Below are 19,464 nucleotides of genomic sequence, written 5' to 3'. Positions count from 1 at the left end.
GAACAGGATATGGACATTTTCCAAAAAAATTCTACACTGTTAATCATGAAAAGACCCTTCGATAGCTCAGTTGGTAGAGCGGAGGACTGTAGGCTACATATGTTGATATCCTTAGGTCGCTGGTTCAACTCCGGCTCGAAGGAGGAGTCTTTTACAGGTGGAAATTTGCAACCGATCATCAACAGTACACACCACTTGTAGGGACACCTAAACAACAAAAAAGTATGCGGGGCAGTCAATGTCCTGAATGTTTGGCATACTGCTGCTAAGAAAGCTCAACATTTTCTGAACAGGATAAGGAGGAGTCTTTTACAGGTGGAAATTTGCAACCGATCATCAACAGTACACACCACTTGTAGGGACACCTCAACAACAAAAAAGTATGCGGGGCAGTCAATGTCCTGAATGTTTGGCATACTGCTGCTAAGAAAGCTCAACATTTTCTGAACAGGATATGGAGATTTTCCCAAAAAATTCTACACTGTTAATCATGACAGGACCCTTAGATAGCTCAGTTGGTAGAGCGGAGGACTGTAGGCTACATATGTTGATATACTTAGGTCGCTGGTTCAACTCCGGCTCGAAGGAGGAGTCTTTTACAGGTGGAAATTTGCAACCGATCATCAACAGTTCACACCACTTATCAGGAGACCTCAACAACAAAAAAGTAGGCGGGCAGTCAATGTCCTGAATGTTTGCCATTCTGCTGCTAAGAAAGCTTGACATTTTCTGAACAGGATAAGGAGGAGTCTTTTCCAGGTGGAAATTTGCAACCGATCATCAACCATACACACCCCTTGTAGGGACACCTCAACAACAAAAAAGTATGCGGGGCAGTCAATGTCCTGAATGTTTGGCATACTGCTGCTAAGAAAGCTCAACATTTTCTGAACAGGATATGGACATTTTCCCAAAAACTTCTACACCGTTACTTATGAAAGGACCCTTCGATAGCTCAGTTGGTAGAGCGGAGGACTGTAGGCTACATATGTTGATATCCTTAGGTAGCTGTTTCAACTCCGGCTCGAAAGAGGAGTCTTTTACAGGTGGAAATTTGCAACCGATCATCAACCGTACACACCACTTGCAGGGACACCTAAACAACAAAAAAGTATGCGGGGCAGTCAATGTCCTGAATGTTTGGCATACTGCTGCTAAGAAAGCTCAACATTTTCTGAACAGGATAAGGAGGAGTCTTTTACAGGTGGAAATTTGCAACCGATCATCAACAGTACACACCACTTGTAGGGACACCTCAACAACAAAAAAGTATGCGGGGCAGTCAATGTCCTGAATGTTTGGCATACTGCTGCTAAGAAAGCTCAACATTTTCTGAACAGGATATGGACATTTTCCCAAAAACTTCTACACCGTTACTTATGAAAGGACCCTACACTGAATTCTACACTGTTAATCATGACAGGACCCTTCGATAGCTCAGTTGGTAGAGCGGAGGACTGTAGGCTACATATGTTGATATCCTTAGGTCGCTGTTTCAACTCCGGCTCGAAAGAGGAGTCTTTTACAGGTGGAAATTTGCAACCGATCATCAACAGTACACACCACTTGTAGGGACACCTCAACGACCAAAAAGTAGGCGGGGCAGTCAATGTCCTGAATGTTTGCCATTCTGCTGCTAAGAAAGCTCAACATTTTCTGAACAGGATATGGACATTTTCCCAAAAACTTCTACACCGTTACTTATGAAAGGACCCTTCGATAGCTGAGTTGGTAGAGTGGAGGACTGTAGGCTACATATGTTGATATCCTTAGGTCGCTGTTTCAACTCCGGCTCGAAAGAGGAGTCTTTTACAGGTGGAAATTTGCAACCGATCATCAACAGTACACACCACTTGTAGGGACACCTCAACAACAAAAAAGTATGCGGGGCAGTCAATGTCCTGAATGTTTGGCATACTGCTGCTAAGAAAGCTCAACATTTTCTGAACTGGATAAGGAGGAGTCTTTTACAGGTGGAAATTTGCAACCGATCATCAACAGTACACACCACTTGTAGGGACACCTCAACAACAAAAAAGTATGCGGGCAGTCGTAGGCGGGCAGTCAATATCCTGAATGTTTGCCATTCTGCTGCTAAGAAAGCTTGACATTTTCTGAACAGGATAAGGAGGAGTCTTTTACAGGTGGAAATTTGCAACCGATCATCAACAGTACACACCACTTGTGAGGAGATCTCAACGACCACAAAGTAGGCGGGGCAGTCAATGTCCTGAATGTTTGGCATACTGCTGATAAGAAAGCTCAACATTTTCTGAACAGGATATGGACATTTTTAAGAACAATTCTACACTGTTAATTATGAAAGGACCCTTCGATAGCTCAGTTGGTAGAGCGGAGGACTGTAGGTTACATATGTTGATATCCTTAGGTCGCTGTTTCAACTCCAGCTCGAAGGAGGAGTCTTTTACAGGTGGAAATTTGCAACCGATCATCAACAGTTCACACCTCTTATCAGGAGACCTCAACAACAAAAAAGTAGGCGGGCAGTCAATGTCCTGAATGTTTGCCATTCTGCTGCTAAGAAAGCTTGACATTTTCTGAACAGGATATGGACATTTTCACAAAAAATTCTACACTGATAATCATGAAAAGACCCTTCGATAGCTCAGTTGGTAGAGCGGAGGACTGTAGGCTACATATGTTGATATCCTTAGGTCGCTGGTTCAACTCCGGCTCGAAGGAGGAGTCTTTAAAGGTGGAAATTTTCATCTGATCGGTTGCAAATTTCCACCTGTACACACCACTTGTCAGGAGATCTCAACAACAAAAAAGTATGCGGGGCAGTCAATGTCCTGAATGTTTGGCATACTGCTGCTAAGAAAGCTCAACATTTTCTGAACAGGATAAGGAGGAGTCTTTTACAGGTGGAAATTTGCAACCGATCATCAACAGTACACACCACTTGTAGGGACACCTCAACAACAAAAAAGTATGCGGGGCAGTCAATGTCCTGAATGTTTGGCATACTGCTGCTAAGAAAGCTCAACATTTTCTGAAAAGGATATGGACATTTTCCCAAAAAATTCTACACTGTTAATCATGAGAGGACCCTTCGATAGCTCAGTTGGTAGAGCGGAGGACTGTAGGTTACATATGTTGATATCCTTAGGTCGCTGGTTCAACTCCGGCTCGAAGGAGGAGTGTTTTACAGGTGGAAATTTGCAACCGATCATCAACAGTACACACCACTTGTGAGGAGATCTCAACGACCAAAAAGTAGGCGGGGCAGTCAATGTCCTGAATGTTTGGCATACTGCTGCTAAGAAAGCTCAACATTTTCTGAACAGGATAAGGAGGAGTCTTTTACAGGTGGAAAATTGCAACCGATCATCAACAGTACACACCACTTGTGAGGAGATCTCAACGACCACAAAGTAGGCGGGGCAGTCAATGTCCTGAATGTTTGGCATACTGCTGATAAGAAAGCTCAACATTTTCTGAACAGGATATGGACATTTTTAAGAACAATTCTACACTGTTAATTATGAAAGGACCCTTCGATAGCTCAGTTGGTAGAGCGGAGGACTGTAGGCTACATATGTTGATATCCTTAGGTCGCTGTTTCAACTCCGGCTCGAAAGAGGAGTCTTTTACAGGTGGAAATTTGCAACCGATCATCAACAGTACACACCACTTGTAGGGACACCTCAACAACAAAAAAGTATGCGGGGCAGTCAATGTCCTGAATGTTTGGCATACTGCTGCTAAGAAAGCTCAACATTTTCTGAACAGGATATGGACATTTTCCCAAAAACTTCTACACCGTTACTTATGAAAGGACCCTACACTGAATTCTACACTGTTAATCATGACAGGACCCTTCGATAGCTCAGTTGGTAGAGCGGAGGACTGTAGGCTACATATGTTGATATCCTTAGGTCGCTGTTTCAACTCCGGCTCGAAAGAGGAGTCTTTTACAGGTGGAAATTTGCAACCGATCATCAACAGTACACACCACTTGTAGGGACACCTCAACGACCAAAAAGTAGGCGGGGCAGTCAATGTCCTGAATGTTTGCCATTCTGCTGCTAAGAAAGCTCAACATTTTCTGAACAGGATATGGACATTTTCCCAAAAACTTCTACACCGTTACTTATGAAAGGACCCTTCGATAGCTGAGTTGGTAGAGTGGAGGACTGTAGGCTACATATGTTGATATCCTTAGGTCGCTGTTTCAACTCCGGCTCGAAAGAGGAGTCTTTTACAGGTGGAAATTTGCAACCGATCATCAACAGTACACACCACTTGTAGGGACACCTCAACAACAAAAAAGTATGCGGGGCAGTCAATGTCCTGAATGTTTGGCATACTGCTGCTAAGAAAGCTCAACATTTTCTGAACTGGATAAGGAGGAGTCTTTTACAGGTGGAAATTTGCAACCGATCATCAACAGTACACACCACTTGTAGGGACACCTTAACAACAAAAAAGTATGCGGGCAGTCGTAGGCGGGCAGTCAATATCCTGAATGTTTGCCATTCTGCTGCTAAGAAAGCTTGACATTTTCTGAACAGGATAAGGAGGAGTCTTTTACAGGTGGAAATTTGCAACCGATCATCAACAGTACACACCACTTGTGAGGAGATCTCAACGACCACAAAGTAGGCGGGGCAGTCAATGTCCTGAATGTTTGGCATACTGCTGATAAGAAAGCTCAACATTTTCTGAACAGGATATGGACATTTTTAAGAACAATTCTACACTGTTAATTATGAAAGGACCCTTCGATAGCTCAGTTGGTAGAGCGGAGGACTGTAGGTTACATATGTTGATATCCTTAGGTCGCTGTTTCAACTCCAGCTCGAAGGAGGAGTCTTTTACAGGTGGAAATTTGCAACCGATCATCAACAGTTCACACCTCTTATCAGGAGACCTCAACAACAAAAAAGTAGGCGGGCAGTCAATGTCCTGAATGTTTGCCATTCTGCTGCTAAGAAAGCTTGACATTTTCTGAACAGGATATGGACATTTTCACAAAAAATTCTACACTGATAATCATGAAAAGACCCTTCGATAGCTCAGTTGGTAGAGCGGCGGACTGTAGGCTACATATGTTGATATCCTTAGGTCGCTGGTTCAACTCCGGCTCGAAGGAGGAGTCTTTAAAGGTGGAAATTTTCATCTGATCGGTTGCAAATTTCCACCTGTACACACCACTTGTCAGGAGATCTCAACAACAAAAAAGTATGCGGGGCAGTCAATGTCCTGAATGTTTGGCATACTGCTGCTAAGAAAGCTCAACATTTTCTGAACAGGATAAGGAGGAGTCTTTTACAGGTGGAAATTTGCAACCGATCATCAACAGTACACACCACTTGTAGGGACACCTCAACAACAAAAAAGTATGCGGGGCAGTCAATGTCCTGAATGTTTGGCATACTGCTGCTAAGAAAGCTCAACATTTTCTGAAAAGGATATGGACATTTTCCCAAAAAATTCTACACTGTTAATCATGAGAGGACCCTTCGATAGCTCAGTTGGTAGAGCGGAGGACTGTAGGTTACATATGTTGATATCCTTAGGTCGCTGGTTCAGCTCCGGCTCGAAGGAGGAGTGTTTTACAGGTGGAAATTTGCAACCGATCATCAACAGTACACACCACTTGTGAGGAGATCTCAACGACCAAAAAGTAGGCGGGGCAGTCAATGTCCTGAATGTTTGGCATACTGCTGCTAAGAAAGCTCAACATTTTCTGAACAGGATAAGGAGGAGTCTTTTACAGGTGGAAAATTGCAACCGATCATCAACAGTACACACCACTTGTGAGGAGATCTCAACGACCACAAAGTAGGCGGGGCAGTCAATGTCCTGAATGTTTGGCATACTGCTGATAAGAAAGCTCAACATTTTCTGAACAGGATATGGACATTTTTAAGAACAATTCTACACTGTTAATTATGAAAGGACCCTTCGATAGCTCAGTTGGTAGAGCGGAGGACTGTAGGCTACATATGTTGATATCCTTAGGTCGCTGTTTCAACTCCGGCTCGAAAGAGGAGTCTTTTACAGGTGGAAATTTGCAACCGATCATCAACAGTACACACCACTTGTAGGGACACCTCAACAACAAAAAAGTATGCGGGGCAGTCAATGTCCTGAATGTTTGGCATACTGCTGCTAAGAAAGCTCAACATTTTCTGAACAGGATATGGACATTTTCCCAAAAACTTCTACACCGTTACTTATGAAAGGACCCTACACTGAATTCTACACTGTTAATCATGACAGGACCCTTCGATAGCTCAGTTGGTAGAGCGGAGGACTGTAGGCTACATATGTTGATATCCTTAGGTCGCTGTTTCAACTCCGGCTCGAAAGAGGAGTCTTTTACAGGTGGAAATTTGCAACCGATCATCAACAGTACACACCACTTGTAGGGACACCTCAACGACCAAAAAGTAGGCGGGGCAGTCAATGTCCTGAATGTTTGCCATTCTGCTGCTAAGAAAGCTCAACATTTTCTGAACAGGATATGGACATTTTCCCAAAAACTTCTACACCGTTACTTATGAAAGGACCCTTCGATAGCTCAGTTGGTAGAGTGGAGGACTGTAGGCTACATATGTTGATATCCTTAGGTCGCTGTTTCAACTCCGGCTCGAAAGAGGAGTCTTTTACAGGTGGAAATTTGCAACCGATCATCAACAGTACACACCACTTGTAGGGACACCTCAACAACAAAAAAGTATGCGGGGCAGTCAATGTCCTGAATGTTTGGCATACTGCTGCTAAGAAAGCTCAACATTTTCTGAACAGGATATGGACATTTTCCCAAAAAATTCTACACTGTTAATCATGACAGGACCCTTCGATAGCTCAGTTGGTAGAGCGGAGGACTGTAGGCTACATATGTTGATATCCTTAGGTCGCTGGTTCAACTCCGGCTCGAAGGAGGAGTCTTTTACAGGTGGAAATTTGCAACCGATCATCAACAGTACACACCACTTGTGAGGAGATCTTAACGACCAAAAAGTAGGCGTGGCAGTCAATGTCCTGAATGTTTGCCATTCTGCTGCTAAGAAAGCTCAACATTTTCTGAACAGGATATGGACATTTTCCCAAAAACTTCTACACCGTTACTTATGAAAGGACCCTTCGATAGCTCAGTTGGTAGAGCGGAGGACTGTAGGTTACATATGTTGATATCCTTTGGTCTCTGTTTCAACTCCGGCTCGAAGGAGGAGTCTTTTACAGGTGGAAATTTGCAACCGATCATCAACAGTTCACACCACTTGTCAGGAGATCTCAACGACCAAAAAGTAGGCGGGGCAGTCAATGTCCTGAATGTTTGGCATACTGCTGCTAAGAAAGCTCAACATTTTCTGAACAGGATAAGGAGGAGTCTTTTACAGGTGGAAATTTGCAACCGATCATCAACAGTACACACCACTTGTGAGGAGATCTCAACGACCACAAAGTAGGCGGGGCAGTCAATGTCCTGAATGTTTGGCATACTGCTGATAAGAAAGCTCAACATTTTCTGAACAGGATATGGACATTTTTAAGAACAATTCTACACTGTTAATTATGAAAGGACCCTTCGATAGCTCAGTTGGTAGAGCGGAGGACTGTAGGCTACATATGTTGATATCCTTAGGTCGCTGTTTCAACTCCAGCTCGAAGGAGGAGTCTTTTACAGGTGGAAATTTGCAACCGATCATCAACAGTTCACACCTCTTATCAGGAGACCTCAACAACAAAAAAGTAGGCGGGCAGTCAATGTCCTGAATGTTTGCCATTCTGCTGCTAAGAAAGCTTGACATTTTCTGAACAGGATATGGACATTTTCCCAAAAAATTCTACACTGATAATCATGAAAAGACCCTTCGATAGCTCAGTTGGTAGAGCGGAGGACTGTAGGCTACATATGTTGATATCCTTAGGTCGCTGGTTCAACTCCGGCTCGAAGGAGGAGTCTTTAAAGGTGGAAATTTTCAGGACATTGACTGCCCCGCATACTTTTTTGTTGTTGAGGTGTCCCTACAAGTGGTGTGTACTGTTGATGATCGGTTGCAAATTTCCACCTGTAAAAGACTCCTCCTTATCCTGTTCAGAAAATGTTGAGCTTTCTTAGCAGCAGTATGCCAAACATTCAGGACATTGACTGCCCCGCATACTTTTTTGTTGTTGAGATCTCCTGACAAGTGGTGTGTACAGGTGGAAATTTGCAACCGATCATCAACAGTTCACACCTCTTATCAGGAGACCTCAACAACAAAAAAGTAGGCGGGCAGTCAATGTCCTGAATGTTTGCCATTCTGCTGCTAAGAAAGCTTGACATTTTCTGAACAGGATATGGACATTTTCCCAAAAAATTCTACACTGATAATCATGAAAAGACCCTTCGATAGCTCAGTTGGTAGAGCGGAGGACTGTAGGCTACATATGTTGATATCCTTAGGTCGCTGGTTCAACTCCGGCTCGAAGGAGGAGTCTTTAAAGGTGGAAATTTTCATCTGATCGGTTGCAAATTTCCACCTGTACACACCACTTGTCAGGAGATCTCAACAACAAAAAAGTATGCGGGGCAGTCAATGTCCTGAATGTTTGGCATACTGCTGCTAAGAAAGCTCAACATTTTCTGAACAGGATAAGGAGGAGTCTTTTACAGGTGGAAATTTGCAACCGATCATCAACAGTACACACCACTTGTAGGGACACCTCAACAACAAAAAAGTATGCGGGGCAGTCAATGTCCTGAATGTTTGGCATACTGCTGCTAAGAAAGCTCAACATTTTCTGAAAAAGATATGGACATTTTCCCAAAAAATTCTACACTGTTAATCATGAGAGGACCCTTCGATAGCTCAGTTGGTAGAGCGGAGGACTGTAGGTTACATATGTTGATATCCTTAGGTCGCTGGTTCAACTCCGGCTCGAAGGAGGAGTGTTTTACAGGTGGAAATTTGCAACCGATCATCAACAGTACACACCACTTGTGAGGAGATCTCAACGACCAAAAAGTAGGCGGGGCAGTCAATGTCCTGAATGTTTGCCATTCTGCTGCTAAGAAAGCTCAACATTTTCTGAACAGGATATGGACATTTTCCCAAAAACTTCTACACCGTTACTTATGAAAGGACCCTACACTGAATTCTACACTGTTAATCATGACAGGACCCTTCGATAGCTCAGTTGGTAGAGCGGAGGACTGTAGGCTACATATGTTGATATCCTTAGGTCGCTGTTTCAACTCCGGCTCGAAAGAGGAGTCTTTTACAGGTGGAAATTTGCAACCGATCATCAACAGTACACACCACTTGTAGGGACACCTCAACGACCAAAAAGTAGGTGGGGCAGTCAATGTCCTGAATGTTTGCCATTCTGCTGCTAAGAAAGCTCAACATTTTCTGAACAGGATAAGGAGGAGTCTTTTACAGGTGGAAATTTGCAACCGATCATCAACAGTACACACCACTTGTAGGGACACCTCAACAACAAAAAAGTATGCGGGGCAGTCAATGTCCTGAATGTTTGGCATACTGCTGCTAAGAAAGCTCAACATTTTCTGAACAGGATAAGGAGGAGTCTTTTACAGGTGGAAATTTGCAACCGATCATCAACAGTACACACCACTTGTAGGGACACCTCAACAACAAAAAAGTATGCGGGGCAGTCAATGTCCTGAATGTTTGGCATACTGCTGCTAAGAAAGCTCAACATTTTCTGAACAGGATAAGGAGGAGTCTTTTACAGGTGGAAATTTGCAACCGATCATCAACAGTACACACCACTTGTAGGGACACCTCAACAACAAAAAAGTATGCGGGGCAGTCAATGTCCTGAATGTTTGGCATACTGCTGCTAAGAAAGCTCAACATTTTCTGAACAGGATATGGACATTTTCCCAAAAAATTCTACACTGTTAATCATGAAAGGACCCTTCGATAGCTCAGTTGGTAGAGCGGAGGACTGTAGGTTACGTATGTTGATATCCTTAGGTCGCTGGTTCAACTCCGGCTCGAAGGAGGAGTGTTTTACAGGTGGAAATTTGCAACCGATCATCAACAGTACACACCACTTGTGAGGAGATCTCAACGACCAAAAAGTAGGCGGGGCAGTCAATGTCCTGAATGTTTGCCATTCTGCTGCTAAGAAAGCTCAACATTTTCTGAACAGGATATGGACATTTTCCCAAAAACTTCTACACCGTTACTTATGAAAGGACCCTACACTGAATTCTACACTGTTAATCATGACAGGACCCTTCGATAGCTCAGTTGGTAGAGCGGAGGACTGTAGGCTACATATGTTGATATCCTTAGGTCGCTGTTTCAACTCCGGCTCGAAAGAGGAGTCTTTTACAGGTGGAAATTTGCAACCGATCATCAACAGTACACACCACTTGTAGGGACACCTCAACGACCAAAAAGTAGGCGGGGCAGTCAATGTCCTGAATGTTTGCCATTCTGCTGCTAAGAAAGCTCAACATTTTCTGAACAGGATATGGACATTTTCCCAAAAACTTCTACACCGTTACTTATGAAAGGACCCTTCGATAGCTCAGTTGGTAGAGTGGAGGACTGTAGGCTACATATGTTGATATCCTTAGGTCGCTGTTTCAACTCCGGCTCGAAAGAGGAGTCTTTTACAGGTGGAAATTTGCAACCGATCATCAACAGTACACACCACTTGTAGGGACACCTCAACAACAAAAAAGTATGCGGGGCAGTCAATGTCCTGAATGTTTGGCATACTGCTGCTAAGAAAGCTCAACATTTTCTGAACAGGATAAGGAGGAGTCTTTTACAGGTGGAAATTTGCAACCGATCATCAACAGTACACACCACTTGTAGGGACACCTCAACAACAAAAAAGTATGCGGGGCAGTCAATGTCCTGAATGTTTGGCATACTGCTGCTAAGAAAGCTCAACATTTTCTGAACAGGATATGGACATTTTCCCAAAAACTTCTACACCGTTACTTATGAAAGGACCCTTCGATAGCTCAGTTGGTAGAGCGGAGGACTGTAGGCTACATATGTTGATATCCTTAGGTAGCTGTTTCAACTCCGGCTCGAAAGAGGAGTCTTTTACAGGTGGAAATTTGCAACCGATCATCAACAGTACACACCACTTGTGAGGAGATCTCAACGACCAAAAAGTAGGCGGGGCAGTCAATGTCCTGAATGTTTGCCATTCTGCTGCTAAGAAAGCTCAACATTTTCTGAACAGGATATGGACATTTTCCCAAAAACTTCTACACCGTTACTTATGAAAGGACCCTACACTGAATTCTACACTGTTAATCATGACAGGACCCTTCGATAGCTCAGTTGGTAGAGCGGCGGACTGTAGGCTTCATATGTTGATATCCTTAGGTCGCTGGTTCAACTCCGGCTCAAAGGAGGAGTCTTTTACAGGTGGAAATTTGCAACCGATCATCAACAGTTCACACCTCTTATCAGGAGACCTCAACAACAAAAAAGTAGGCGGGCAGTCAATGTCCTGAATGTTTGCCATTCTGCTGCTAAGAAAGCTTGACATTTTCTGATCAGGATATGGACATTTTCCAAAAAAATTCTACACTGTTAATCATGAAAAGACCCTTCGATAGCTCAGTTGGTAGAGCGGAGGACTGTAGGCTACATATGTTGATATCCTTAGGTCGCTGGTTCAACTCCGGCTCGAAGGAGGAGTCTTTAAAGGTGGAAATTTTCATCTGATCGGTTGCAAATTTCCACCTGTACACACCACTTGTCAGGAGATCTCAACAACAAAAAAGTATGCGGGGCAGTCAATGTCCTGAATGTTTGGCATACTGCTGCTAAGAAAGCTCAACATTTTCTGAACAGGATAAGGAGGAGTCTTTTACAGGTGGAAATTTGCAACCGATCATCAACAGTACACACCACTTGTAGGGACACCTCAACAACAAAAAAGTATGCGGGGCAGTCAATGTCCTGAATGTTTGGCATACTGCTGCTAAGAAAGCTCAACATTTTCTGAACAGGATAAGGAGGAGTCTTTTACAGGTGGAAATTTGCAACCGATCATCAACAGTACACACCACTTGTAGGGACACCTAAACAACAAAAAAGTATGCGGGGCAGTCAATGTCCTGAATGTTTGGCATACTGCTGCTAAGAAAGCTCAACATTTTCTGAACAGGATAAGGAGGAGTCTTTTACAGGTGGAAATTTGCAACCGATCATCAACAGTACACACCACTTGTAGGGACACCTCAACAACAAAAAAGTATGCGGGGCAGTCAATGTCCTGAATGTTTGGCATACTGCTGCTAAGAAAGCTCAACATTTTCTGAACAGGATAAGGAGGAGTCTTTTACAGGTGGAAATTTGCAACCGATCATCAACAGTACACACCACTTGTAGGGACACCTCAACAACAAAAAAGTATGCGGGGCAGTCAATGTCCTGAATGTTTGGCATACTGCTGCTAAGAAAGCTCAACATTTTCTGAACAGGATATGGACATTTTCCCAAAAAATTCTACACTGTTAATCATGAAAGGACCCTTCGATAGCTCAGTTGGTAGAGCGGAGGACTGTAGGCTACATATGTTGATATCCTTAGGTCGCTGGTTCAACTCCGGCTCAAAGGAGGAGTCTTTTACAGGTGGAAATTTGCAACCGATCATCAACAGTTCACACCTCTTATCAGGAGACCTCAACAACAAAAAAGTAGGCGGGCAGTCAATGTCCTGAATGTTTGCCATTCTGCTGCTAAGAAAGCTTGACATTTTCTGATCAGGATATGGACATTTTCCAAAAAAATTCTACACTGTTAATCATGAAAAGACCCTTCGATAGCTCAGTTGGTAGAGCGGAGGACTGTAGGCTACATATGTTGATATCCTTAGGTCGCTGGTTCAACTCCGGCTCGAAGGAGGAGTCTTTAAAGGTGGAAATTTTCATCTGATCGGTTGCAAATTTCCACCTGTACACACCACTTGTCAGGAGATCTCAACAACAAAAAAGTATGCGGGGCAGTCAATGTCCTGAATGTTTGGCATACTGCTGCTAAGAAAGCTCAACATTTTCTGATCAGGATATGGACATTTTCCAAAAAAATTCTACACTGTTAATCATGAAAAGACCCTTCGATAGCTCAGTTGGTAGAGCGGAGGACTGTAGGCTACATATGTTGATATCCTTAGGTCGCTGGTTCAACTCCGGCTCGAAGGAGGAGTCTTTTACAGGTGGAAATTTGCAACTGATCATCAACAGTTCACACCTCTTATCAGGAGACCTCAACAACAAAAAAGTAGGCGGGCAGTCAATGTCCTGAATGTTTGCCATTCTGCTGCTAAGAAAGCTTGACATTTTCTGAACAGGATATGGACATTTTCCAAAAAAATTCTACACTGTTAATCATGAAAAGACCCTTCGATAGCTCAGTTGGTAGAGCGGAGGACTGTAAGCTACATATGTTGATATCCTTAGGTCGCTGGTTCAACTCCGGCTCGAAGGAGGAGTCTTTTACAGGTGGAAATTTGCAACCGATCATCAACAGTACACACCACTTGTGAGGAGATCTCAACGACCACAAAGTAGGCGGGGCAGTCAATGTCCTGAATGTTTGGCATACTGCTGATAAGAAAGATCAACATTTTCTGAACAGGATATGGACATTTTTAAGAACAATTCTACACTGTTAATTATGAAAGGACCCTTCGATAGCTCAGTTGGTAGAGTGGAGGACTGTAGGTTATATATGTTGATATCCTTAGGTCGCTGGTTGAACTCCGGCTCGAAGGAGGCATCTTTAAAGGTGGAAATTTTCATCAACAGTACACACCACTTGTAGGTGTGTACTGTTGCTGATCGTTTGCAAATTTCCACCTGTACACACCACTTGTCAGGAGATCTCAACGACCAAAAAGTAGGCGGGGCAGTCAATGTCCTGAATGTTTGCCATTCTGCTGCTAAGAAAGCTCAACATTTTCTGAACAGGATAAGGAGGAGTCTTTTACAGGTGGAAATTTGCAACCGATCATCAACAGTACACACCACTTGTAGGGACACCTCAACAACAAAAAAGTATGCGGGGCAGTCAATGTCCTGAATGTTTGGCATACTGCTGCTAAGAAAGCTCAACATTTTCTGAACAGGATATGGACATTTTCCCAAAAAATTCTACACTGTTAATCATCACAGGACCCTTCGATAGCTCAGTTGGTAGAGCGGCGGACTGTAGGCTTCATATGTTGATATCCTTAGGTCGCTGGTTCAACTCCGGCTCGAAGGAGGAGTCTTTTACAGGTGGAAATTTGCAACCGATCATCAACAGTTCACACCACTTATCAGGAGACCTCAACAACAAAAAAGTAGGCGGGCAGTCAATGTCCTGAATGTTTGCCATTCTGCTGCTAAGAAAGCTTGACATTTTCTGAACAGGATAAGGAGGAGTCTTTTCCAGGTGGAAATTTGCAACCGATCATCAACCATACACACCCCTTGTAGGGACACCTCAACAACAAAAAAGTATGCGGGGCAGTCAATGTCCTGAATGTTTGGCATACTGCTGCTAAGAAAGCTCAACATTTTCTGAACAGGATATGGACATTTTCCCAAAAACTTCTACACCGTTACTTATGAAAGGACCCTTCGATAGCTCAGTTGGTAGAGCGGAGGACTGTAGGCTACATATGTTGATATCCTTAGGTAGCTGTTTCAACTCCGGCTCGAAAGAGGAGTCTTTTACAGGTGGAAATTTGCAACCGATCATCAACAGTACACACCACTTGTGAGGAGATCTCAACGACCACAAAGTAGGCGGGGCAGTCAATGTCCTGAATGTTTGGCATACTGCTGATAAGAAAGATCAACATTTTCTGAACAGGATATGGACATTTTTAAGAACAATTCTACACTGTTAATTATGAAAGGACCCTTCGATAGCTCAGTTGGTAGAGCGGAGGACTGTAGGTTATATATGTTGATATCCTTAGGTCGCTGGTTGAACTCCGGCTCGAAGGAGGCATCTTTAAAGGTGGAAATTTTCATCAACAGTACACACCACTTGTAGGTGTGTACTGTTGCTGATCGTTTGCAAATTTCCACCTGTACACACCACTTGTCAGGAGATCTCAACGACCAAAAAGTAGGCGGGGCAGTCAATGTCCTGAATGTTTGCCATTCTGCTGCTAAGAAAGCTCAACATTTTCTGAACAGGATAAGGAGGAGTCTTTTACAGGTGGAAATTTGCAACCGATCATCAACAGTACACACCACTTGTAGGGACACCTCAACAACAAAAAAGTATGCGGGGCAGTCAATGTCCTGAATGTTTGGCATACTGCTGCTAAGAAAGCTCAACATTTTCTGAACAGGATATGGACATTTTCCCAAAAAATTCTACACTGTTAATCATGACAGGACCCTTCGATAGCTCAGTTGGTAGAGCGGCGGACTGTAGGCTTCATATGTTGATATCCTTAGGTCGCTGGTTCAACTCCGGCTCGAAGGAGGAGTCTTTTACAGGTGGAAATTTGCAACCGATCATCAACAGTTCACACCACTTATCAGGAGACCTCAACAACAAAAAAGTAGGCGGGCAGTCAATGTCCTGAATGTTTGCCATTCTGCTGCTAAGAAAGCTTGACATTTTCTGAACAGGATAAGGAGGAGTCTTTTCCAGATGGAAATTTGCAACCGATCATCAACCATACACACCCCTTGTAGGGACACCTCAACAACAAAAAAGTATGCGGGGCAGTCAATGTCCTGAATGTTTGGCATACTGCTGCTAAGAAAGCTCAACATTTTCTGAACAGGATATGGACATTTTCCCAAAAACTTCTACACCGTTACTTATGAAAGGACCCTTCGATAGCTCAGTTGGTAGAGCGGAGGACTGTAGGCTACATATGTTGATATCCTTAGGTCGCTGTTTCAACTCCGGCTCGAAAGAGGAGTCTTTTACAGGTGGAAATTTGCAACCGATCATCAACAGTACACACCACTTGTAGGGACACCTCAACAACAAAAAAGTATGCGGGGCAGTCAATGTCCTGAATGTTTGCCATTCTGCTGCTAAGAAAGCTCAACATTTTCTGAACAGGATATGGACATTTTCCCAAAAACTTCTACACCGTTACTTATGAAAGGACCCTTCGATAGCTGAGTTGGTAGAGTGGAGGACTGTAGGCTACATATGTTGATATCCTTAGGTCGCTGTTTCAACTCCGGCTCGAAAGAGGAGTCTTTTACAGGTGGAAATTTGCAACCGATCATCAACAGTACACACCACTTGTAGGGACACCTCAACAACAAAAAAGTATGCGGGGCAGTCAATGTCCTGAATGTTTGGCATACTGCTGCTAAGAAAGCTCAACATTTTCTGAACTGGATAAGGAGGAGTCTTTTACAGGTGGAAATTTGCAACCGATCATCAACAGTACACACCACTTGTAGGGACACCTCAACAACAAAAAAGTATGCGGGCAGTCGTAGGCGGGCAGTCAATATCCTGAATGTTTGCCATTCTGCTGCTAAGAAAGCTTGACATTTTCTGAACAGGATAAGGAGGAGTCTTTTACAGGTGGAAATTTGCAACCGATCATCAACAGTACACACCACTTGTGAGGAGATCTCAACGACCACAAAGTAGGCGGGGCAGTCAATGTCCTGAATGTTTGGCATACTGCTGATAAGAAAGATCAACATTTTCTGAACAGGATATGGACATTTTTAAGAACAATTCTACACTGTTAATTATGAAAGGACCCTTCGATAGCTCAGTTGGTAGAGCGGAGGACTGTAGGTTATATATGTTGATATCCTTAGGTCGCTGGTTGAACTCCGGCTCGAAGGAGGCATCTTTAAAGGTGGAAATTTTCATCAACAGTACACACCACTTGTAGGTGTGTACTGTTGCTGATCGTTTGCAAATTTCCACCTGTACACACCACTTGTCAGGAGATCTCAACGACCAAAAAGTAGGCGGGGCAGTCAATGTCCTGAATGTTTGCCATTCTGCTGCTAAGAAAGCTCAACATTTTCTGAACAGGATAAGGAGGAGTCTTTTACAGGTGGAAATTTGCAACCGATCATCAACAGTACACACCACTTGTAGGGACACCTCAACAACAAAAAAGTATGCGGGGCAGTCAATGTCCTGAATGTTTGGCATACTGCTGCTAAGAAAGCTCAACATTTTCTGAACAGGATATGGACATTTTCCCAAAAAATTCTACACTGTTAATCATGACAGGACCCTTCGATAGCTCAGTTGGTAGAGCGGCGGACTGTAGGCTTCATATGTTGATATCCTTAGGTCGCTGGTTCAACTCCGGCTCGAAGGAGGAGTCTTTTACAGGTGGAAATTTGCAACCGATCATCAACAGTTCACACCACTTATCAGGAGACCTCAACAACAAAAAAGTAGGCGGGCAGTCAATGTCCTGAATGTTTGCCATTCTGCTGCTAAGAAAGCTTGACATTTTCTGAACAGGATAAGGAGGAGTCTTTTCCAGATGGAAATTTGCAACCGATCATCAACCATACACACCCCTTGTAGGGACACCTCAACAACAAAAAAGTATGCGGGGCAGTCAATGTCCTGAATGTTTGGCATACTGCTGCTAAGAAAGCTCAACATTTTCTGAACAGGATATGGACATTTTCCCAAAAACTTCTACACCGTTACTTATGAAAGGACCCTTCGATAGCTCAGTTGGTAGAGCGGAGGACTGTAGGCTACATATGTTGATATCCTTAGGTCGCTGTTTCAACTCCGGCTCGAAAGAGGAGTCTTTTACAGGTGGAAATTTGCAACCGATCATCAACAGTACACACCACTTGTAGGGACACCTCAACAACAAAAAAGTATGCGGGGCAGTCAATGTCCTGAATGTTTGCCATTCTGCTGCTAAGAAAGCTCAACATTTTCTGAACAGGATATGGACATTTTCCCAAAAACTTCTACACCGTTACTTATGAAAGGACCCTTCGATAGCTGAGTTGGTAGAGTGGAGGACTGTAGGCTACATATGTTGATATCCTTAGGTCGCTGTTTCAACTCCGGCTCGAAAGAGGAGTCTTTTACAGGTGGAAATTTGCAACCGATCATCAACAGTACACACCACTTGTAGGGACACCTCAACAACAAAAAAGTATGCGGGGCAGTCAATGTCCTGAATGTTTGGCATACTGCTGCTAAGAAAGCTCAACATTTTCTGAACTGGATAAGGAGGAGTCTTTTACAGGTGGAAATTTGCAACCGATCATCAACAGTACACACCACTTGTAGGGACACCTCAACAACAAAAAAGTATGCGGGCAGTCGTAGGCGGGCAGTCAATATCCTGAATGTTTGCCATTCTGCTGCTAAGAAAGCTTGACATTTTCTGAACAGGATAAGGAGGAGTCTTTTACAGGTGGAAATTTGCAACCGATCATCAACAGTACACACCACTTGTGAGGAGATCTCAACGACCACAAAGTAGGCGGGGCAGTCAATGTCCTGAATGTTTGGCATACTGCTGATAAGAAAGATCAACATTTTCTGAACAGGATATGGACATTTTTAAGAACAATTCTACACTGTTAATTATGAAAGGACCCTTCGATAGCTCAGTTGGTAGAGCGGAGGACTGTAGGTTATATATGTTGATATCCTTAGGTCGCTGGTTGAACTCCGGCTCGAAGGAGGCATCTTTAAAGGTGGAAATTTTCATCATTTTCACCACTTGTAGGTGTGTACTGTTGCTGATCGTTTGCAAATTTCCACCTGTACACACCACTTGTCAGGAGATCTCAACGACCAAAAAGTAGGCGGGGCAGTCAATGTCCTGAATGTTTGCCATTCTGCTGCTAAGAAAGCTCAACATTTTCTGAACAGGATAAGGAGGAGTCTTTTACAGGTGGAAATTTGCAACCGATCATCAACAGTACACACCACTTGTAGGGACACCTCAACAACAAAAAAGTATGCGGGGCAGTCAATGTCCTGAATGTTTGGCATACTGCTGCTAAGAAAGCTCAACATTTTCTGAACAGGATATGGACATTTTCCCAAAAAATTCTACACTGTTAATCATGACAGGACCCTTCGATAGCTCAGTTGGTAGAGCGGCGGACTGTAGGCTTCATATGTTGATATCCTTAGGTCGCTGGTTCAACTCCGGCTCGAAGGAGGAGTCTTTTACAGGTGGAAATTTGCAACCGATCATCAACAGTTCACACCACTTATCAGGAGACCTCAACAACAAAAAAGTAGGCGGGCAGTCAATGTCCTGAATGTTTGCCATTCTGCTGCTAAGAAAGCTTGACATTTTCTGAACAGGATAAGGAGGAGTCTTTTCCAGGTGGAAATTTGCAACCGATCATCAACCATACACACCCCTTGTAGGGACACCTCAACAACAAAAAAGTATGCGGGGCAGTCAATGTCCTGAATGTTTGGCATACTGCTGCTAAGAAAGCTCAACATTTTCTGAACAGGATATGGACATTTTCCCAAAAACTTCTACACCGTT

At 43.5% G+C, this 19,464-nt stretch overlaps 39 non-coding genes across 39 annotated transcripts; all 39 read left to right on the top strand.

Moving 5' to 3' along the window:
• Positions 1–55: 55 nt before the first annotated feature.
• On the top strand, positions 56–143 carry trnay-gua (transfer RNA tyrosine (anticodon GUA)). Its single transcript is given in 2 exon segments — positions 56–92; positions 108–143. It is a non-coding gene; the product is annotated as a tRNA-Tyr (tRNA).
• Positions 144–500: 357 nt separating this feature from the next.
• trnay-gua (transfer RNA tyrosine (anticodon GUA)) lies at positions 501–588 on the top strand. The gene is given in 2 exon segments: positions 501–537; positions 553–588. It is a non-coding gene; the product is annotated as a tRNA-Tyr (tRNA).
• An 838-nt stretch (positions 589–1,426) lies between these two features.
• Positions 1,427–1,514, top strand: trnay-gua (transfer RNA tyrosine (anticodon GUA)). The gene is given in 2 exon segments: positions 1,427–1,463; positions 1,479–1,514. It is a non-coding gene; the product is annotated as a tRNA-Tyr (tRNA).
• Positions 1,515–2,329: 815 nt separating this feature from the next.
• trnay-gua (transfer RNA tyrosine (anticodon GUA)) lies at positions 2,330–2,417 on the top strand. Its single transcript is given in 2 exon segments — positions 2,330–2,366; positions 2,382–2,417. It is a non-coding gene; the product is annotated as a tRNA-Tyr (tRNA).
• A 198-nt stretch (positions 2,418–2,615) lies between these two features.
• trnay-gua (transfer RNA tyrosine (anticodon GUA)) lies at positions 2,616–2,703 on the top strand. Its single transcript is given in 2 exon segments — positions 2,616–2,652; positions 2,668–2,703. It is a non-coding gene; the product is annotated as a tRNA-Tyr (tRNA).
• Positions 2,704–3,070: 367 nt separating this feature from the next.
• On the top strand, positions 3,071–3,158 carry trnay-gua (transfer RNA tyrosine (anticodon GUA)). Its single transcript is given in 2 exon segments — positions 3,071–3,107; positions 3,123–3,158. It is a non-coding gene; the product is annotated as a tRNA-Tyr (tRNA).
• Positions 3,159–3,515: 357 nt separating this feature from the next.
• trnay-gua (transfer RNA tyrosine (anticodon GUA)) lies at positions 3,516–3,603 on the top strand. The gene is given in 2 exon segments: positions 3,516–3,552; positions 3,568–3,603. It is a non-coding gene; the product is annotated as a tRNA-Tyr (tRNA).
• Positions 3,604–3,839: 236 nt separating this feature from the next.
• On the top strand, positions 3,840–3,927 carry trnay-gua (transfer RNA tyrosine (anticodon GUA)). The gene is given in 2 exon segments: positions 3,840–3,876; positions 3,892–3,927. It is a non-coding gene; the product is annotated as a tRNA-Tyr (tRNA).
• Positions 3,928–4,742: 815 nt separating this feature from the next.
• trnay-gua (transfer RNA tyrosine (anticodon GUA)) lies at positions 4,743–4,830 on the top strand. The gene is given in 2 exon segments: positions 4,743–4,779; positions 4,795–4,830. It is a non-coding gene; the product is annotated as a tRNA-Tyr (tRNA).
• A 198-nt stretch (positions 4,831–5,028) lies between these two features.
• Positions 5,029–5,116, top strand: trnay-gua (transfer RNA tyrosine (anticodon GUA)). The gene is given in 2 exon segments: positions 5,029–5,065; positions 5,081–5,116. It is a non-coding gene; the product is annotated as a tRNA-Tyr (tRNA).
• Positions 5,117–5,483: 367 nt separating this feature from the next.
• On the top strand, positions 5,484–5,571 carry trnay-gua (transfer RNA tyrosine (anticodon GUA)). Its single transcript is given in 2 exon segments — positions 5,484–5,520; positions 5,536–5,571. It is a non-coding gene; the product is annotated as a tRNA-Tyr (tRNA).
• A 357-nt stretch (positions 5,572–5,928) lies between these two features.
• On the top strand, positions 5,929–6,016 carry trnay-gua (transfer RNA tyrosine (anticodon GUA)). The gene is given in 2 exon segments: positions 5,929–5,965; positions 5,981–6,016. It is a non-coding gene; the product is annotated as a tRNA-Tyr (tRNA).
• Positions 6,017–6,252: 236 nt separating this feature from the next.
• Positions 6,253–6,340, top strand: trnay-gua (transfer RNA tyrosine (anticodon GUA)). Its single transcript is given in 2 exon segments — positions 6,253–6,289; positions 6,305–6,340. It is a non-coding gene; the product is annotated as a tRNA-Tyr (tRNA).
• Positions 6,341–6,539: 199 nt separating this feature from the next.
• On the top strand, positions 6,540–6,627 carry trnay-gua (transfer RNA tyrosine (anticodon GUA)). Its single transcript is given in 2 exon segments — positions 6,540–6,576; positions 6,592–6,627. It is a non-coding gene; the product is annotated as a tRNA-Tyr (tRNA).
• A 199-nt stretch (positions 6,628–6,826) lies between these two features.
• trnay-gua (transfer RNA tyrosine (anticodon GUA)) lies at positions 6,827–6,914 on the top strand. Its single transcript is given in 2 exon segments — positions 6,827–6,863; positions 6,879–6,914. It is a non-coding gene; the product is annotated as a tRNA-Tyr (tRNA).
• Positions 6,915–7,558: 644 nt separating this feature from the next.
• trnay-gua (transfer RNA tyrosine (anticodon GUA)) lies at positions 7,559–7,646 on the top strand. Its single transcript is given in 2 exon segments — positions 7,559–7,595; positions 7,611–7,646. It is a non-coding gene; the product is annotated as a tRNA-Tyr (tRNA).
• A 198-nt stretch (positions 7,647–7,844) lies between these two features.
• On the top strand, positions 7,845–7,932 carry trnay-gua (transfer RNA tyrosine (anticodon GUA)). The gene is given in 2 exon segments: positions 7,845–7,881; positions 7,897–7,932. It is a non-coding gene; the product is annotated as a tRNA-Tyr (tRNA).
• A 430-nt stretch (positions 7,933–8,362) lies between these two features.
• On the top strand, positions 8,363–8,450 carry trnay-gua (transfer RNA tyrosine (anticodon GUA)). The gene is given in 2 exon segments: positions 8,363–8,399; positions 8,415–8,450. It is a non-coding gene; the product is annotated as a tRNA-Tyr (tRNA).
• Positions 8,451–8,817: 367 nt separating this feature from the next.
• Positions 8,818–8,905, top strand: trnay-gua (transfer RNA tyrosine (anticodon GUA)). The gene is given in 2 exon segments: positions 8,818–8,854; positions 8,870–8,905. It is a non-coding gene; the product is annotated as a tRNA-Tyr (tRNA).
• Positions 8,906–9,141: 236 nt separating this feature from the next.
• On the top strand, positions 9,142–9,229 carry trnay-gua (transfer RNA tyrosine (anticodon GUA)). Its single transcript is given in 2 exon segments — positions 9,142–9,178; positions 9,194–9,229. It is a non-coding gene; the product is annotated as a tRNA-Tyr (tRNA).
• Positions 9,230–9,902: 673 nt separating this feature from the next.
• Positions 9,903–9,990, top strand: trnay-gua (transfer RNA tyrosine (anticodon GUA)). Its single transcript is given in 2 exon segments — positions 9,903–9,939; positions 9,955–9,990. It is a non-coding gene; the product is annotated as a tRNA-Tyr (tRNA).
• Positions 9,991–10,226: 236 nt separating this feature from the next.
• trnay-gua (transfer RNA tyrosine (anticodon GUA)) lies at positions 10,227–10,314 on the top strand. Its single transcript is given in 2 exon segments — positions 10,227–10,263; positions 10,279–10,314. It is a non-coding gene; the product is annotated as a tRNA-Tyr (tRNA).
• Positions 10,315–10,513: 199 nt separating this feature from the next.
• On the top strand, positions 10,514–10,601 carry trnay-gua (transfer RNA tyrosine (anticodon GUA)). Its single transcript is given in 2 exon segments — positions 10,514–10,550; positions 10,566–10,601. It is a non-coding gene; the product is annotated as a tRNA-Tyr (tRNA).
• A 681-nt stretch (positions 10,602–11,282) lies between these two features.
• Positions 11,283–11,370, top strand: trnay-gua (transfer RNA tyrosine (anticodon GUA)). The gene is given in 2 exon segments: positions 11,283–11,319; positions 11,335–11,370. It is a non-coding gene; the product is annotated as a tRNA-Tyr (tRNA).
• Positions 11,371–11,568: 198 nt separating this feature from the next.
• Positions 11,569–11,656, top strand: trnay-gua (transfer RNA tyrosine (anticodon GUA)). Its single transcript is given in 2 exon segments — positions 11,569–11,605; positions 11,621–11,656. It is a non-coding gene; the product is annotated as a tRNA-Tyr (tRNA).
• Positions 11,657–12,497: 841 nt separating this feature from the next.
• On the top strand, positions 12,498–12,585 carry trnay-gua (transfer RNA tyrosine (anticodon GUA)). The gene is given in 2 exon segments: positions 12,498–12,534; positions 12,550–12,585. It is a non-coding gene; the product is annotated as a tRNA-Tyr (tRNA).
• A 198-nt stretch (positions 12,586–12,783) lies between these two features.
• trnay-gua (transfer RNA tyrosine (anticodon GUA)) lies at positions 12,784–12,871 on the top strand. The gene is given in 2 exon segments: positions 12,784–12,820; positions 12,836–12,871. It is a non-coding gene; the product is annotated as a tRNA-Tyr (tRNA).
• A 209-nt stretch (positions 12,872–13,080) lies between these two features.
• trnay-gua (transfer RNA tyrosine (anticodon GUA)) lies at positions 13,081–13,168 on the top strand. Its single transcript is given in 2 exon segments — positions 13,081–13,117; positions 13,133–13,168. It is a non-coding gene; the product is annotated as a tRNA-Tyr (tRNA).
• Positions 13,169–13,366: 198 nt separating this feature from the next.
• On the top strand, positions 13,367–13,454 carry trnay-gua (transfer RNA tyrosine (anticodon GUA)). The gene is given in 2 exon segments: positions 13,367–13,403; positions 13,419–13,454. It is a non-coding gene; the product is annotated as a tRNA-Tyr (tRNA).
• Positions 13,455–13,653: 199 nt separating this feature from the next.
• On the top strand, positions 13,654–13,741 carry trnay-gua (transfer RNA tyrosine (anticodon GUA)). Its single transcript is given in 2 exon segments — positions 13,654–13,690; positions 13,706–13,741. It is a non-coding gene; the product is annotated as a tRNA-Tyr (tRNA).
• Positions 13,742–14,143: 402 nt separating this feature from the next.
• Positions 14,144–14,231, top strand: trnay-gua (transfer RNA tyrosine (anticodon GUA)). The gene is given in 2 exon segments: positions 14,144–14,180; positions 14,196–14,231. It is a non-coding gene; the product is annotated as a tRNA-Tyr (tRNA).
• Positions 14,232–14,874: 643 nt separating this feature from the next.
• Positions 14,875–14,962, top strand: trnay-gua (transfer RNA tyrosine (anticodon GUA)). Its single transcript is given in 2 exon segments — positions 14,875–14,911; positions 14,927–14,962. It is a non-coding gene; the product is annotated as a tRNA-Tyr (tRNA).
• A 402-nt stretch (positions 14,963–15,364) lies between these two features.
• Positions 15,365–15,452, top strand: trnay-gua (transfer RNA tyrosine (anticodon GUA)). The gene is given in 2 exon segments: positions 15,365–15,401; positions 15,417–15,452. It is a non-coding gene; the product is annotated as a tRNA-Tyr (tRNA).
• A 356-nt stretch (positions 15,453–15,808) lies between these two features.
• trnay-gua (transfer RNA tyrosine (anticodon GUA)) lies at positions 15,809–15,896 on the top strand. The gene is given in 2 exon segments: positions 15,809–15,845; positions 15,861–15,896. It is a non-coding gene; the product is annotated as a tRNA-Tyr (tRNA).
• Positions 15,897–16,711: 815 nt separating this feature from the next.
• Positions 16,712–16,799, top strand: trnay-gua (transfer RNA tyrosine (anticodon GUA)). Its single transcript is given in 2 exon segments — positions 16,712–16,748; positions 16,764–16,799. It is a non-coding gene; the product is annotated as a tRNA-Tyr (tRNA).
• Positions 16,800–17,201: 402 nt separating this feature from the next.
• On the top strand, positions 17,202–17,289 carry trnay-gua (transfer RNA tyrosine (anticodon GUA)). Its single transcript is given in 2 exon segments — positions 17,202–17,238; positions 17,254–17,289. It is a non-coding gene; the product is annotated as a tRNA-Tyr (tRNA).
• Positions 17,290–17,645: 356 nt separating this feature from the next.
• trnay-gua (transfer RNA tyrosine (anticodon GUA)) lies at positions 17,646–17,733 on the top strand. The gene is given in 2 exon segments: positions 17,646–17,682; positions 17,698–17,733. It is a non-coding gene; the product is annotated as a tRNA-Tyr (tRNA).
• An 815-nt stretch (positions 17,734–18,548) lies between these two features.
• trnay-gua (transfer RNA tyrosine (anticodon GUA)) lies at positions 18,549–18,636 on the top strand. The gene is given in 2 exon segments: positions 18,549–18,585; positions 18,601–18,636. It is a non-coding gene; the product is annotated as a tRNA-Tyr (tRNA).
• A 398-nt stretch (positions 18,637–19,034) lies between these two features.
• trnay-gua (transfer RNA tyrosine (anticodon GUA)) lies at positions 19,035–19,122 on the top strand. Its single transcript is given in 2 exon segments — positions 19,035–19,071; positions 19,087–19,122. It is a non-coding gene; the product is annotated as a tRNA-Tyr (tRNA).
• The last annotated feature ends 342 nt before the right edge of the window (positions 19,123–19,464 follow it).

This window comes from Pleuronectes platessa, chromosome 8 (genome assembly GCF_947347685.1).
Source record: "Pleuronectes platessa chromosome 8, fPlePla1.1, whole genome shotgun sequence".
Taxonomy (NCBI): Eukaryota; Metazoa; Chordata; class Actinopteri; order Pleuronectiformes; family Pleuronectidae; genus Pleuronectes; species Pleuronectes platessa.
This window is presented reverse-complemented; position numbering and strand designations above follow the sequence as displayed.